The 15,561-nt window shown below is 48.6% G+C and overlaps 2 protein-coding genes and 1 long non-coding RNA gene across 13 annotated transcripts in view; 2 read left to right on the top strand and 1 right to left on the bottom strand.

Moving 5' to 3' along the window:
* MTHFSD (methenyltetrahydrofolate synthetase domain containing) overlaps positions 1 to 15,561 on the top strand; it is a 305,628-nt gene that overhangs the window by 196,168 nt on the left and 93,899 nt on the right. The gene's annotated exons all lie outside the window — the stretch shown is intronic.
* LOC309648402 (uncharacterized protein C16orf95 homolog) overlaps positions 1 to 15,561 on the top strand; it is a 487,317-nt gene that overhangs the window by 459,727 nt on the left and 12,029 nt on the right. For 7 of the 11 annotated variants that reach the window (XM_082436953.1, XM_082436954.1, XM_082436952.1 and 4 more), the window contains one exon: positions 15,108 to 15,555. The exons of 1 other annotated variant lie outside the window; for it this stretch is intronic. The gene's annotated coding sequence lies outside the window, so the exon portion shown is untranslated. Of the gene's footprint in view, positions 1 to 15,107; positions 15,556 to 15,561 lie in introns of those variants that run through there. 3 more of the 11 variants (XM_082436948.1, XM_082436947.1, XM_082436944.1) reach the window with 2 other exon arrangements.
* On the bottom strand, positions 1,749 to 15,128 carry LOC309648408. Its single transcript, XR_014256656.1, has 2 exons — positions 2,734 to 15,128; positions 1,749 to 2,064 (listed from the first exon to the last, which is right to left on the bottom strand). It is a non-coding gene; the product is annotated as an uncharacterized lncRNA (long non-coding RNA).

Here is a 15,561-nt window from a genome sequence, read left to right as displayed (position 1 = left end):
GGGGGGGATTTGGACACAGAGACCTCTCCCGCTCTCTCCATGTCAAACACATTCTGATTCATGTGAACACGTGTGTGTGTGTGTGTGTGTGAGCCTGGAGGGAGAGACCCCAGAGCAGCTAGAGGTTCCTTCCCCTTCTGCAGCCCCAGGCCCATCATTCGCCTTTGGGAGAGAGCTGATGGAAGCAGGGCTCCCGTATTTAGTCACTCATCAAGCGTTACTGAGCTCCTACTACGAGCCAGACGCTGCTCTAGGACAAAACAGACACAAATCCCTGTCCGGGTGGCCTGACCTGGTTTTGAAGGATAACTCTGGCTCTGCGTTAGGAGCGGGCCCAAGGTGGAGAGTGAGCAAGGGCAGGGGTACCTGAGATGTCGGCCCCAGCAGAGTCTCAGCAGATTCTGGGTGCCCAGGAATGAATGAATGAACAGACAAACGTGTAGCCTCAGGGCACTGGAGGCCAACATGGAACCTGAGAGACAACCCCGGGGAAGAGGCTCATCACCACCGTCAGTGATGTGACAGCAGCGGTCCAGCACTGCGTGCTCACTTCCTGGGCTACTGTATCAAATGACCACAAACTCAGCTTAAAACAACACACATGTGTTCTCTTACAGTCTGGAGGTCAGAAATCTGACGTGGTCTCACCGGGTCAAGTGAAGGTGTCGCAGGGCTGGTTCCTTCTGGAGACTCCAGAGGAGAATCACTCCTTTGCCTTTTCCAGCTCTGGAGGCGCCTGCATCCCTCAGCTCGTTGCCCCGCACCCCTCCAACCTCCACTTCCATCGTCACAGACTCTGACCTCCTGCCCCCGTCTTATAAGGCCCTTCCTGTTGCTACATGGGACCCACCCGGATAATCCAGGATCACCTCCCATCTCAAGATGGGGCCATTATGCAGCCTACCCAGGTACCTCTGCCAGGCTGTGCAAGCCCGTTTCATCCATGGTCTCAGGGGGTCCTCACAGCTGCCCAGGGAGGCAGGTGCTTCCAGTGACAAAACTGGGGCTCAGAGAGGGTGAGTAACTTTCCCAGGGTCGCACCTCCAGGACCTCGAGGAACGGGGATGCACACACGCCGGTTCTCTCCCCGCCCTTGCTGGAATGGCCCCGCATCACCGCGTGGCAGGGAAGACACAGACAAGCCCATCCCAGACCACCTGGACACTCACAGGAGTCCCCCAGCTCCAAACCATCACCTCGGAAAACCACATCAACTCTGAGAAAGATTCACCCCCAACCTCATCCCTGTCACCCCACAAGAAGCCCAGTCTCCCGCGGTTGAGAACAAAGTGCCTTTTGAGCGCCCGGGGTTCCTCCGAGGGGCCCCTTTGCGGGGGTGGGGGGGGATGATTTCTCTGTGACAACCCGCCTCGCGGGGCGCTGCCGCCGAGTCGCTGGGTGAACCCGTGTGTCAAGCAGAGAAGAGCCAGGAGCCCCTCTGGCACCGAGCGTGGGGGAAGCGGCCGGCCGTCTCCAGAAGAGGCAAGCAGCCTTGTTTATTTTCATTTTTGCGATTGAAAATGCTCACTTCCTAGGCCCCTCCGCTCAGTATGGCTGTTCCTTTAAAGAGAAAAAGGAAGTGTGGTCCTGGCAGCGTGAACCGAAGCAATAAAAAATAAATCTTGGTAATTGTTGTGGAGACAGAAAGCAAAACAAACCGGACTTAAGTACATTGCAAGAAAATGTCAGCGTCGGAGGCCGGGCCATTAGCGTGCGAAATCGTTTCTCTCCCCGGAGGAACCGCTGGATGGGGACCAGCCTGTTTGATTTTCTACATTCCTCCTTCTGGGGTTTCTTGGAATGTCAGACTACTGCGTTTTTTTTTCTTTTTCCTGAAAAGGACGGGTGGCTTCAGAGATGGTGATGGAGAAACGTCAGGAAAGAGCCTGAGGGAAGACAGCCGTCAGTGAGCCTTCACCGCTCGGCAATGGTTCCCGTGTCCCAGGGCCCCTCGGGCGAGGGCAGCAGGCAGGGCCGGGAGGGGGTCCTCGAAAAACCCCCTGGAAGCCTCTGGCAACAGCGGCTCCCCTTCAGCCTCACCAAAGGGAGCGCCCAGCATCACGTCTGCAGCACGGAAATAAAATGGAGTATTTCTTTATTCCGGAGTCGACTCACCTGTGTTTCCAGAAGTGATAACAACCCTCCCTCTCTGTGCCACTTGCCACAGAAACAAACTTCAGAGTTGTGAGTGGGTGTCCAGGAGGACCTGGACTTTGGAACAGGAGTGCATAACCCGAAGTGACGGTCTTGGAGCTCGTCCCGGTGCTGATTCCCTAAACAGCCCTGATTTGCCTGAGAGGGTCCCTCTTCATGTCGGATGCCCCGATGGGACCTTTCACTTTCGGAAGATTCTGGTTGGGATGACTGAGTGGTGTTGGGGGTCTGAAATCACCCATCCCCCAGATGAGGAAACTGAGGCTCAGAGAGTGACAGAAGTGGCCCAAGTCATAACAGGGGCCGAGCTGGGATTTAAACCCAGGCCTGATTGAGTCCAGCGCATGAGCAAAGCACAGACATGGCCGCTCGGCTTGAGTTTCCAGTGTCCACCAAGGTAAATCAGACTTTGTTTGGGAGGAAACTCATTTCTATCCTGAACTTTCTGCAGAATTTAAGACCCAAAGATAAACCACTTGCTTAACTTAAAAAGGTTCAAATTGTTTTTCCATCGGCACCTTCTGCCCAGCAGGAGTGCCCCTCTCTGGCTGTGTCTTAGGGTTAGAATTCCAGGTTTACCTGGTGAAGGTTAGCGGTGCCCCAGCACCTGGAAGGTGAGCAGAGATCAGCTCTTTCTGAGATCTTCCCTGGAGAAGCTGAAAAGAGATTCGCCTCTCCTTCCGTCTGAAAATGCATCCCAAGGCCTTTTTGTCTCTGGCACCTTCTACGCTGGCTCTGGTTGAGAAGGCACCGAGGGGCCGTGCTGGGCTTCTCCCACTAAATCAGATATTTGGACACTAAGTGTGCAGAGGGGGAGCCAGGCCTCTCAGCTTTGAGCTGAAGCGAGGCCCATTGACTGGCTGGGAATGACACATGGCCGGGGATTAGCGGCTTTACAGACTCTAAACAGCTGTAAGAGCAAGGGGAAGCGCTGCAGCTGCCCCCGGGGTAAGGAGGCCGGCATTCGGGCGGGGGGCACCTGGCCCCTCCCCGCTCACTGGCTGCGTAACCTTGGCCTCCTCTGCGCAACGGGGATTTGTAGTCCACTGTCGGCCTCCCTGAATCATCTCATCCTGTGCACTGACACCCCCTGCCTTCCCTCCAGAGGGCTCTTCCTGACCCCAGACAGCAGGAGCAGCGTCTGACCCTGTTCCTTCAGGACGAAACAGAGGCTCTCCTCATTTGGGGAGGCCTCGGAGGGAGCCGCCTGTTTCTGAACCTGTGAAAGGCGCCTGGATATCTTCCAGATTGCGAAGGTGGCCTCAGTTTCCATGCAAAGCAGATCATCCTGCAGAAGATCAAAGGCCCACGCTCACCTACACCGGTGGATGGCGGCGAGGCTCACGCGTCAGCTGCCGTCAACTAGCCGTGCCTGCCTGAGGTTTCTGAGGCTCCACCCCGACCGTGGAGAAGGGTGAGGCCAGCGACTGGTGACATCTGCCGTGGACGTGGTGGAGTGTGTGCCCTGGATTTACTTCTCCCGACCTAGACCTCGGGCTAATCGGAGGGAAGAGCTCAGCACACACGGATGTGAGTCTAGAGGCACCATGGCCACAACAGCCGACATTCTTTGTACCATTCTGAGACTTCAACACATTTGGTCTTTCATCAACCCCTGGAGATAGGACTATTATTGGTCCATTTTTTTAAAGATGAGAGGACTGAGGGGCAGAGGGATTGAGTCACGTGCTCAGTAAAAGGCAAAGTAAAATGGAGGCTGCACCTTTAACCACTTACCTCTTGGACTTCTGGGACGGGAGGAAAGGCTGGTGGCTTTGAATGGACAAGACTGGGTTCAATTCCCAGAGCTGCTGTTATCAGAGAGGTAAGTGGTTGAGGGCTTTCAGCAGACAACCTGGTCTAGCCCTGGATGCAGGCAGATAGCAGTATTTCCATTGTATCATCTGGGGTTCAGAGAAGGAAATGGACTGCTCCAAGGTCACACAGCTTGGAAGAGAAGAAACCAGGACAAGCATACAGGGCTGGTCTGTACTAACTGATGCTCTTTCCTGTACGTTAGATGAGAAGGTGACTCAGCCCCTGTGACCAGGGATGTGAAATCAGAACCAGTCCCGAGAATGAGCTGGAAAACCAAGCAATGCGACCCTTCTTCTTAAACACGGAGCTCTGATTTCACACGGCCGCCAGTCTCCGAAACGTCCTCCCTGTGTCTGTGGATTTGCGCGCTTTCCGGTGGCTGTCAGGACAGACGCAGACACCCTGGACCACACCAGTGCAGCTGTCTGATGGCATTCCCAGCCCAGTTGGGAAAAGGAATTAGCACAAACCTCAAGAGAGAGCTGTTCTCATGAAATGCACGGCCTGGTTGGGCTGCTCGGAGTGGGAAGGGAAGTTCACATTCTCTTATCTGCTGACTCGCTTGGCCCCGTCTCCAGCGAGTCTTTCAGCCCCCACGAGAGAGGATCTGGCGCAAAAAGGGGGACAGCAAACACCGATCTGAACAAAAGCCAAACTCCAAGGTCTTTACCTAGAGCCCATCACCGTGACCTCTTGACCCCTGTTTTGGGGGTCATGACCAGACTCTTTGCTCGAGGAACATAGCTGCCCTGGGGTCCCCTAAGAGCTGTCTTCTGCAGCGTGGAGAGAGTCATCTCCGGATGCTGCCGGCTCCTGGATGATTCCCTGTTGTTTCCAAGCACCCTCAAATCTGAGCTTTGGGAACCTTTTCTTGACACGTGGCCATCCCAGGAGCGCATTGCTGGCCTCTATTGCAGCGCCCATGCCCTCAGCAACCAGGGGCCGTGTCGTAGCCTTTGTGACGGGGCTTCCCTCAGAGCAGTACGAGCCACAGGCACGTGTGTGAGTGAATTGTGACAATCCCTCGTGCCAAGGACCGCCGTTGCAAAGAGGGCCCACATGAGCAAGCGTACCTACAACCTTGCAGACATTTCCCCCATCCTCATGGATTTAAAATTTTAAATAGGGAAAATATTAACAGTACCTTAGTTCCAAAAATCAAAACGATTCAAAAAAGGAATACTTGGAAGTTCCACTCCCTCCCCTAATCCTTCACCCGTTCCCACTCCCCCTAGGTAATCAATCTCCTTAATTATTTTTGGCTTATCCATCCTGCATGTCTTTTGGAGGAGGGAAAATATTACACACACACACACATACACACACACATACTGTACACACATGCATATCTATGTGTGTACATAAGAGATATACACATACGAAATAAATATATATTATATGCAAAAATATGGAACATTATGCATTCTGTTTTGCACTCAGGGTTCTTTTCCCCCTTAACATCGCTCCCTGGATATCGCCCCATGTCAGTCCGGATCACACCTTCTCATTCCTTTTTACAGCTGTGTAGGGTTCCACTGTGTGGATGGGCCATAGTTTGTTCAACCGGATCTCCTAGGTGTGGGCATTTTGGTAATTTCCAATATTTTGCAATGGCAAGTCATGTTGCAGTGAATGACCTCCACACATATGCTTTCTCATCGTCAAGGAAAGTCTTTTCTGTGCAGCGCAAGCCTGTATATTTTACATGGTTGAATATTGCATATTGAAGAGCACAGACTCTGGGGCTCTACTGCTTTGGCTGCAGCTCCACCCTTATGAACGGGCTGACTTGTCCTTAACAAATCACCTGCCGTCTCTGTGCCTCCGTCTCCTCTTTCGTAAATGAGGATGATAAATAGTATTTTCTCCATGGGATCGTTGTGAGGACTACAGAGCTGATGTGTAGAGGAATGCTTATACCTGAGCCTGCCACACAGGAACTACTCAGTAAATGTCTGCTGGGTGTGTCTGCGCCAGACATTGTCAGAGGTCCACCCAGGCTGGTAAATGCGTAGCTCTCCAAAAAAAAAGTCCTGAGTTGTAGCATTTGCTGATTCCCATAGTGTAAATAATCCCATATGGCAGTCGCTCAGCATGGAGTTGGGAAGCACGCAGTCTGCTCTTTTGATGCAGTGCGAGCTGGCCCCCGCATCTCCCGCACGTGCCCTCTGACCTCCTGCCCGCCTGTGGGCACACTGGCTGCCCAGCAGCCAGCCCTGGTGGCTGGGGTTTTTGCCTGAAGCCTCACCCTGGCCTGGCCTCCTTCTTTTCCCACTCCCACTTCCTCACACCTCCTCAACCTGTCTTCCCTGTGAACTTTCCGAATCAACCCCTTTCACACACAGCCTTGCTCCAGGGTCTGCTTCTAGGGAACCTGCCCAAGACCGCATCTCAAGATATCTTTTTCCCTAGAATGCACTGAGGTTTGGGACGCAATAACACTCAACAAGCTTGCGAGTTCTCTTTTCCGTTAACCCCTCCACAGCTGTCTCCGGGGCTTCATCTACGTCTGCGCCCCAAGGTGTGTCTGTCGAGGGTCCTGACTCACGGGGCAAGGTCCTCTCCTCTGACTCAGCAATGCCATTTCCTGCCCACAACCTTCTAGAACTCTTGCACTTTTGACACAATGGAGACCAGCCCACCCCTGATTCACCAGCTCAGTTTTCTGTCACATCCTGTACTTTCCCTGAGGATTTTTCTGTTCTCCTCCTGACCAGGGCCAACGCCAACCAGCCCACAAGCACCAGAGAACAGAAAGTCAGCCAGGCAGACTCCAAGATGGTTCAGAAAAATAGAGGCAAACACGGGCGGTCAAGAGGTCCTTGGTCCTTCTCTCGTTGGAATAGAATTCACTGCGTTGAAGTATACATAGTCTCTGAGCTTCCTTCCTGATTTCCCCCAAAAAGAGCTTGGTGGGGGGATGGCACAGTGTTCTATGTGGTGGAAACGTGAAAGAATCACTCACCAGCAAGTGTAATTGTTCTGGAAACTGTTCAGAATATTCACGTGTCCTGTAATTTTTCCCCAAGTAAATAAGGTGGAAAAGCATCAGAAAAGAGTCAAAGTTTTCCTCAGGAATCCAGACCACAGGGAGAAAATAACGAGTTGCCATGGCTCACCCTTGCGAATCATTTCTCCGTGAACCTAGCCTAGCATGGATGTCTATTTAGGAAGAGATACTTCCGTATCTGAGGTTGGCTTCCCTACTGAGTGGAACGAGAGGGATGCCAGAAATGGCCACGTTCAAATCTAGTGAAAACAGCTAAGTCAACAAAGGAATAACAAGATCCCAGGTTGCAAAACAAGTTGGAAAAACTTTTCTAAGAGCTGTCCTGGTCACCACACCACACAGATCCTTTGCTTTGCCTCTGGAAACATTTAGCTCAGGGTTACTTCCGGAATTAATCTGTAGGCATAGGAACGTGCTTTTAGGGTGAAACTTCACTGTTGTCATTGTTGTTGCTTTTTACAGAGCTCACCGTAATGTATTTTAAATGTCTAAGACTAGTGACATTTTCACATCAGTCATGAAATCATTACAGAACTCTATCCAACGCCAGACGAGAACCGTTGTGTAGATAAAGTGATAGTGTTTTTCCTTCCTGCAGAACTCCATCAACAATCCAGAACTATGTTCACTGGAATATTTTGAGTCATAAATCTGAACTTAAATTGATTGTCTCCTATTAGGATAATTTTAAAATGAAGCAAAACAAACAAACAGAAAGGAAACAGAAACAACTAAAAACGTTAAAAACCATGCCTATCTACAGAAGACAAAATGGAGGACTCGCAATTTGGAGGTGAATATGAGCATGTCCCACACCTAATCTGGAACATATGGGTCCAGAATTACCCTTTTACATTCAAATTGGCAAATAAGAGATGCATTCTCAGTTTCATTTTCTTCCAAAGAATCTTTCAGATTTATGAATAAAGTGCAATACTTTGGACTCAAAGCACATACTTTGGACTCAAAAACCTGAGTTTCTTCAGTCTTCAGTCTACTGCTTACAAGATGCTTAATGTATAAAGTGCAAATCCCTTCCCCTAGCTCAGCCTGGGCTGTAGTATCTCACAGGGTTGCTGAGAAGATGATAAAACACGAGGCATAGAACAGGGTTCACTATGTTATCACCTGTTCTTATAGCACAAGCTCAGTTCTATGACTGCTCTTGTTTTCTTAATTGGTCCCCTATTTGAAAGCGATTAGTTATTTAAAACATAGAGTCTCTGTCTCCAGAGCTTCGCAATAATGCAAAATAATTCTACACGATGCACACAAGGGCGCATGGGCATGCGCACACGCACGCACACACACACACACACACACACACGTCTCTAGAAGGATAATTTTCTCCAAACCACATTTTAAGGGCCTGTGTGATTTGGGCAGGGATAGCGGCTGCTGCTTTCCCAGCAAATAAATTTGTCCAAATCTGTTTACTCTCAAATTTATATAAAGAGCTTCATTAGCAACAGCCATGGACTAAATGGCCGCCACATGGCACACAGAGACAGTCTTAGGATGTTGGTTTACCCAATTTTGCAGAGTGATTTGTTTTTAATGAATTATGCACACTGATCATAGGCTCTGCTCAAAGCCTCATTTACTCTGGAAATTCCTGAAATTGCTATTCATTTTTCCAAGTTTTTTTTTTCCCTTGAAAGTTCACAAACACTTTCTGAGAAAGAAAAGAATTAACACACATCTTTTTGTAGATTAGGAAACACAGATGATTTGATAGAAAGCAGGTTCGCGTGAAATACTCATGAAAATGAATCAGATCTCTGGCTTTCTTTTAAAAAAAAAAAATCTATGGAAACCCTGACAGCAAAGAAACTCTGATTAAATAAATTCAGAGTAGATTCATGGACTGGGGTCTTAAACTTCTCTGGAATAACTCATGGTGCTGAGAACATGGCAGAAACCAAATGAATATGTGCGAGCGAGTTAATAAAATCACACTTCCAAACACATTCTTTAAGAAGTTGAGCAAGAAATTGACCCTTTTCTTAGGCATCGTATCCATGGAGCTGCCCGTCTAATGGCTCATATCTATTCTGTGGCCGTGTGTGCTAGAAGAACGTCTTCCCTTCCCCATGGACCAGACAACAGCGGGGTCTCTGGGTTGTGTCTTCTGCATGGTTGCAGCTGGGAGACATAGCATTAAGTGTGTAGACAGGGCGGGTTCAATGCTAAGCAGCATTCACAGAGGGATGAGAAAAACAATCAGCTTGCCTTTTGGTCCACCCCTGCCCCAAAGACCAGAGCACGGACACTCGGGGCACCAGGAGTTGAGCACTTGGCTAGAAAAGAAGCCCAGTGTGGGCTCAGTCATTCCATTAATGCACATCGTTGAACACCCACCACAGAGAAGGCATAACTGGCACTGAGCAGAAATCAACTGGCCAAGAAGCCATCCCTGACCCCCCCCAGGGGCTTGCAATCCAGCCGAGAGATAAGACTAAGAGGCCAAAAATTAGATAAAATGCAAGACGCAAATAAGAATGCAATGTGAGTCAACGCAAAAGACCAAGCAAGGGGACCCTGACCATCAGGCAAGGCGATGTCTACCAGCCGGATCTGGGTTGAGTCTTGGCTTCACCAGAAACCCGATGAGCAACCTCGTTAGTTATTATCCTTCCTAAACGTCTGCTTCCTCGGCTGTAAAGCAGGTGTAATGATACCCTCCCCTCTAAGATTGCTCTAAGAATTAAATGGCATAACCCGGGGCAAGGCAGTCAGAGCAGGTCTTACTGTCCCCAGCGTCCACTGATGGTGAGAATTTTCCAGGGTACCCAGCAATTTAGGAGACCTCACCAGAACCAAGTCTGGTTACCCAAGTCTGATGCTCTCATGCTTAGTCAACAGGCCAGCAGGCATTTCGTGAAAAAGAGCCCGTGATCAAGTAAGTTTGGAAGATGCTGGGTTAAACAAGTTTCTTTACTAAAGGACTTAAAGAGTCCTTATCTTCCCATTGTGCATTCAGAATCTTCATGAGGGAGGAAGTGCTTCACAAACTTATTTGAACCTCAAATCGTTTTGTTTTCTAAGGAGCGTTTCACAAATCTGTTTACTTCTGAACATCAACACAGTGAAAGATTGAGCTGGATCGAGCTGTCTAACTCCCATTCAGCCTCTTTCCATTTCATAGCTCCTTTTGAAGGCAGGAGCTGGTCTTTGACAACTTCACTTTTTGCCAGTGCTTCATATAGTATTTGGTTATTTTATGTGCTCAGTTCAATAATGGATGAATGCGGGAAAGAATTCAATGATGTAACAGAAAGAATGGGCGCGCGGTGGGTGCTTGGTGATTTCCTTCCTTCCTCGGGTAAAAGATCCATTCAGAGTGCCAGAGACACCAGTTACACCAATGAATTTTAATGCACCAGAGAATTAAAAGTCCATTCACAGGGTTTCAGATTCCACATTGCAACTAACCTTTACGAAACTGCCACTTGTCAAATTTTGGTGTAGTATCAAAGAAGAAAAGCTACAGTGATCTGGAGAACCTTATCAAAATACTCCTCCCTTCTCCAACTATCTGTGTAAGGTGGATTTTCTTCTTATACTTCAATCAAAACGTATTGGGTTGGCCAAAAATTTCATTTGGGCCAAACCAATATTACAACAAAGTCAGAAGCAGACTAAAAATTGAATTGTTTTCTATTATAACAAACATCAAAGAGATTTGCAAAAATGCTAAAACAATGCTACTCTTCTCACTGATTTTGGGGGAGGGGTTGGGAACATACTGTTATTTTTCATTAAAAGTGAACTATGTAGGTTATGGGGTTTTTTTAAATAAATTTATTTATTTTATTTATTTATTTTTGGCTGCGTTGGGTCTTCGTTGCTGCGCGCGGGTTTCTCTAGTTGCGACGAGCGGAGGCTGCTCTTAGTTGCGGTGTGCGGGCTTCTCATTGCGGTGGCTTCTCTTGTTGTGCAGCACGGGCTCTAGGCACACAGGGCTCAGTAGTTGTGGCTCGTGGGCTCTAGAGCGCAGGCTCAGTAGTTGTGGCGCACGGGCTTAGTTGCTCCGCGGCATGTGGGATCTTCCCGGACCAGGGCTCGAACCCGTGTCCCCTGCATTGGCAGGCAGATTCTTAACCACTGCACCACCAGGGAAGCCCCAGGTTATGGGTTTATTATTGCTATTTTAAAATAAATATTCTAAGTGTTTCTCAGTTTTAAATTCTAATACAGTGAATAATAATAGATATAACGCACAGACACCAAACTCTTTGGGACTCTCAGTGATTTTTAAGATTGTAAAGGGGTTCTGAGATCAAAAAGTTTGAGAACCACTGCTCAAACTAAGTACTTCCTGAAATTTCCCCCCAAACTGAACTCCATGTGGGAATGGTTCCTAAGATACTGGAAAAGTTTAGAGGCATGATCATTGAGTTCCTAGGAAAATGGCCTATGCAGGACTCTTCTTGCTCTAAGGATCTCAATCTCCTGTGTATTTCACAGCCATATTGAAATTATTTGCAGAGATTTTTAGAATTATACGAAGTGGCAACACAAAATGGGCCCATTATTCAGATGGGAAAAGTAAAGGTAAAAAGTTGAGACGGTGCCAAAGAGCAGATCCTGGGTGGATCCGCCCTGTTATGGGGGAGGAAGACCCCAGTTCTCCAAACTTCCCGGGAGCCTCTGCAGCCCAGGAAACTGTGCAGGACCCAGCTTTTCTCATGACACATCCATGGTTTGGCCTGTGGTCTCAGCTGCAATCATCATGGGAATAGCTTGTAGTATTCTGGCCCCTGTTCATTTCCGTCACCACTGAAAGCAGGAATTATCCAAGTGGGTGGAAAAAGAAAATGTGAACAATTTAAGAAACACGACAGAAGACGTAAACAAGAGCCCAGCCGCCCCCTGTTTGCTTCTCCCCAAATTTGTTTCCAACGTGGTGTTGTTCATCCGAGGTGTGATTGATACCAAGGCCTGAAATGCAGGGATGATTTAAAGTGACAGCCGGGACCCATTTCACTGCAGTCTGAAAACTCCAGCCTCCCTGAACCCACCCCGTTACAGCCCAGGCTCAATTTCCCACACACAGCACTGAAAAATGATTCCCAACACCAGACCGCAAGGGGCTTTTTATCTTTGCTGTCAGCCTGAAATACATTCAGAACTCAAAGCAATTATGGAAACATTTGGGTCTCCTGAACTTTTCGCTGTTGGGTTTCTCTACCAAATAAAATGAAATGAAGCTTAGTTCTTTGGGGATTAATATAAACAAAGATCATAAAGGCATCTAGTGAACGGGGTAGGGGGCGGAGATCACAGGCTATGAATGACCAACCTCACTTGCATTTGCATTCAGCACAAGAACATCTTGCTTCGTGGGGGAATCAGGGGCTCTAGGAGAGGGCCTTGCTATGAATACAGTTAATTCTTCTAATTAGAACCCAGGAAAATGTTGTTTCGGCTCCCCCCGCCTTACTCTGCCAATCTACATCTTCAGGGTCCTGAATAGCACCAAATGCAAATGTCCTTTTTTTACAAAAAAAAAGAAGGTGGTCAGAGGGTCTAGAGGGAAGAAGGGAATTTTGAAGTATGCAGTAAGTCAACAGACCCGTGAGCAGTGGGACAGTAAAATTTCACAGCCAGGCTTTGATCTGGATTTCAGAAAAATGAAGCCATAAATGTAGAATGTTTTATGAACCCAAAAATAAGAAACTCTTTGTCTTTTATCTAAAACGTCTACTGAGAAAAATCAGAGGATTATCTAAACGTCGAGCTCATTATATTTTATTTGTGGCAGGGTAAGGAGAGATCACAATAATATTTACTGAGGTTTATTTTAACTCAAAATAAACTAAATGTCGTTTAAAAAAAAAAATATATATATATATATATATTCTTCAAACGGGTTTCAGTGGACAAATCCATCAACCCAAATAGGTAGAAATGAATGCCTTTTCTTGCTGAGATGGAAATTTCCCCTCTGAGGCTGCCCTGACTGCCTTGAAATTTTCATTCTGTTGTCAGCTCTGCAGGTGAAAATCCTCTCTCCACCCTTTGCTACCTGCCAACTATCCCAGAATGATGGTAAAAGCCACACCGTGATAGGTGACATGACAACCCGAAACCCAGCCAGACCCCTCATCAGCGCCCTACATACATCACTGCTTTTATGCTCTCTGAACCCAGTACCCGATTTAATACTTGTCACATAGTAGGTGCTCAAGAACACCAGCCACCTGACTCTTTTCACTGGAGTTCGGTCCTCTCTGGACAGGTGCCACTGCACCCAGTTTACAGGTGAACAGACCGAGTATTGAACAGTTCCCCTAAGTTCCTCAGGGCCACGCGGCCAGTATGTAAGCCCAAAGGACTCTTTCTTACAATGCCACTGTTGCTTGTAAAGTTAGCCAAGAGGAGGGGAGAGGTGGGAGCAGACCCGAGGAAGATGAAAATTCTCCCAGAAAATGGAAAGCAGAGAACGGGTGGTCTGAGTGAGTTGCCCAGAGGAGCAGGGCCTCGTTATTCCCGGCACCTGGTCCTTGGCACACCTGAGCTTGAGTGTATAAAGGTGCCAGCGTGGCTGGAGAGTGCAGAGGTGTACACTTGGACTCTCGGGATGCTTTAACGCTACTGGATGCAAAGTCAGTGCCCGCCCCGTTGTGAACTCGCCTCCGCGGAGTCCTGCGGGCGGCATCCACCGACTCCAGAGACCAGCCCACAGTGTGCCCCTGTCGTTCCCGAGCTCCGTGCTTCTTTTTTTTTTTTTTAACTTTATTTATTTATTTATTTATTTATGGCTGTGTTGGGTCTTCGTTTCTGTGTGAGGGCTTTCTCTAGTTGTGGCGAGCGGGGGCCACTCTTCATCGCGGTGCACGGGCCTCTCACTATCGTGGCCTCTCTTGTTGCGGAGCACAGGCTCCAGGTGCGCAGGCTCAGTAATTGTGGCTCACGGGCCTAGTTGCTCCGCAGCATGTGGGATCTTCCCAGACCAGGGCTCGAAGCCGTGTCCCCTGCATTGGCAGGCAGATTCTCAACCACTGTGCCACCAGGGAAGCCCAATCCTTGCATTTTTGCATATCTGTGGTAGCTGCCAGGGTAGGTGCTTCCTTCCACCTCTTTTTGCAAAGTGCTTTGCTCAAGGGTCCCTCGGCAAAGGTTAGTGCATTGTCTCCAGACAAGTGCTCTAGTCCTGCAGGTCGTAACCCATTAGTGGGTCATGAGGTCAGGGGAAGGAGCCATATCTGTTTTTTTTTTAAAAAAAAAAAAGTAGAGCAGGGCAGAATGGAATGGAATGGAATGGAATGGGCTAGACCAAGGCACATTTCACATGGTAAGAAGAGGCATCATCTCTGAAACATCTGTTTTGTTGTGTGTGTGTGTGTGTGTGTGTGTGTGTTTGCGTGAGTATGCACGTGTGTGTGTGAGTGTAGCCTGGGCACGTTAGTCAGGGCTACACTATGCTGCTGTATTAAAGGGACACACAATATAGTGCCTCAACAAGGTAGAAGTTTGCTTCCCTGTCTGCACCCAGCCAGAGGTGGGCAGGGGGCCAGGGTTGGTAGACAGCTGTGCTCTGTGGGATAATCTAGACCCCCAGATCCTTCCCAGGGTGTTCCACCTCCCCTGGGTGTGACCCTCATCAGCCTGGCCTGGCCTGGCCCCCGCCTGCAGCAAGCCGTACGGCCCACAGGAGAGGGTGGAGAGGAAGCGGAAGGCAGGTGCTCTCCTTTTCCAAGGGCCCCACCTGAGGTGCACACACTTCTTCCCACATCCTAGAGGCCGGAAGGTAGCCTCCGGGTCATACCCACTTGCTAGGAGAGGCTGATGGGAAATGTAGTCTTCCAGCTGAGCAACTGGGTGCCCACTCAAACTTAGGGGGTTCTAGTACTAAAAGCAAGAAAGAGAGAATGGAGGACAGGTAGCATCCCCCACTGCCCCGGAGACCCAGGTGAAATGACTTCTTATTAGGGGTGTGTTTAAAAATGTTTGAAAGCCACTGCCTCATGGACACTCTTTCTTGTCCTTTATGAAAACCCCCAGGATCCCCTGATCGCATGAAAAGGGCATGATCTGAACTTAAGGAGAGTTGGATTGTAGCCTTAGCACTCACTGGTTACGTGTACTCGTGCAAGACCTTGGCCTTCTTGCTCCTCAGTATTTCAGCAGTGAGATGGGGGCATGGTACCCAGCTCCCTGACTCAGGGGCTCCTCGGAGTGTGAAATGAGATCAGAAAGGCGAAGCATCTCAGCAAAGTGAAGGATGCTCTGAAAGACGGATGTGATTATCCTCTTCAGATTCCCACTCTGCTGCTATTCACCCATGTACACTTGAGTGAGTTTCCTCCCTTCTGGGTCTCAGCTTTCACTTTTTTGTTGTTGTTGTTTTTGAACCTGATTGGGTTTTTTTTTTGGTTTTTTTTTTTCAGCTTTCAGTTTTAACACAGGAGAGAATCAGATTTGGTGGTCTTTAAGGTCTGACATTTTAGAATCTGCTTTTGCTGTCCCCACCCTGAGTCTTCTCTATGTGGTCCGAAGCTACTTAACTGTAAGTTTAAACAAATGAGCTGGAATACTATCAGGAGGCTGTCGTTTTTGCATGAATGCACTGC

The sequence above is a fragment of the Balaenoptera physalus genome (assembly GCF_965194825.1).
Source record: "Balaenoptera physalus genome assembly, chromosome: 19".
In the NCBI taxonomy this organism is placed as follows: Eukaryota; Metazoa; Chordata; class Mammalia; order Artiodactyla; family Balaenopteridae; genus Balaenoptera; species Balaenoptera physalus.
Note: the sequence above shows the minus strand (reverse complement) of the source record. Positions and strands in the feature narration are given on the sequence as shown.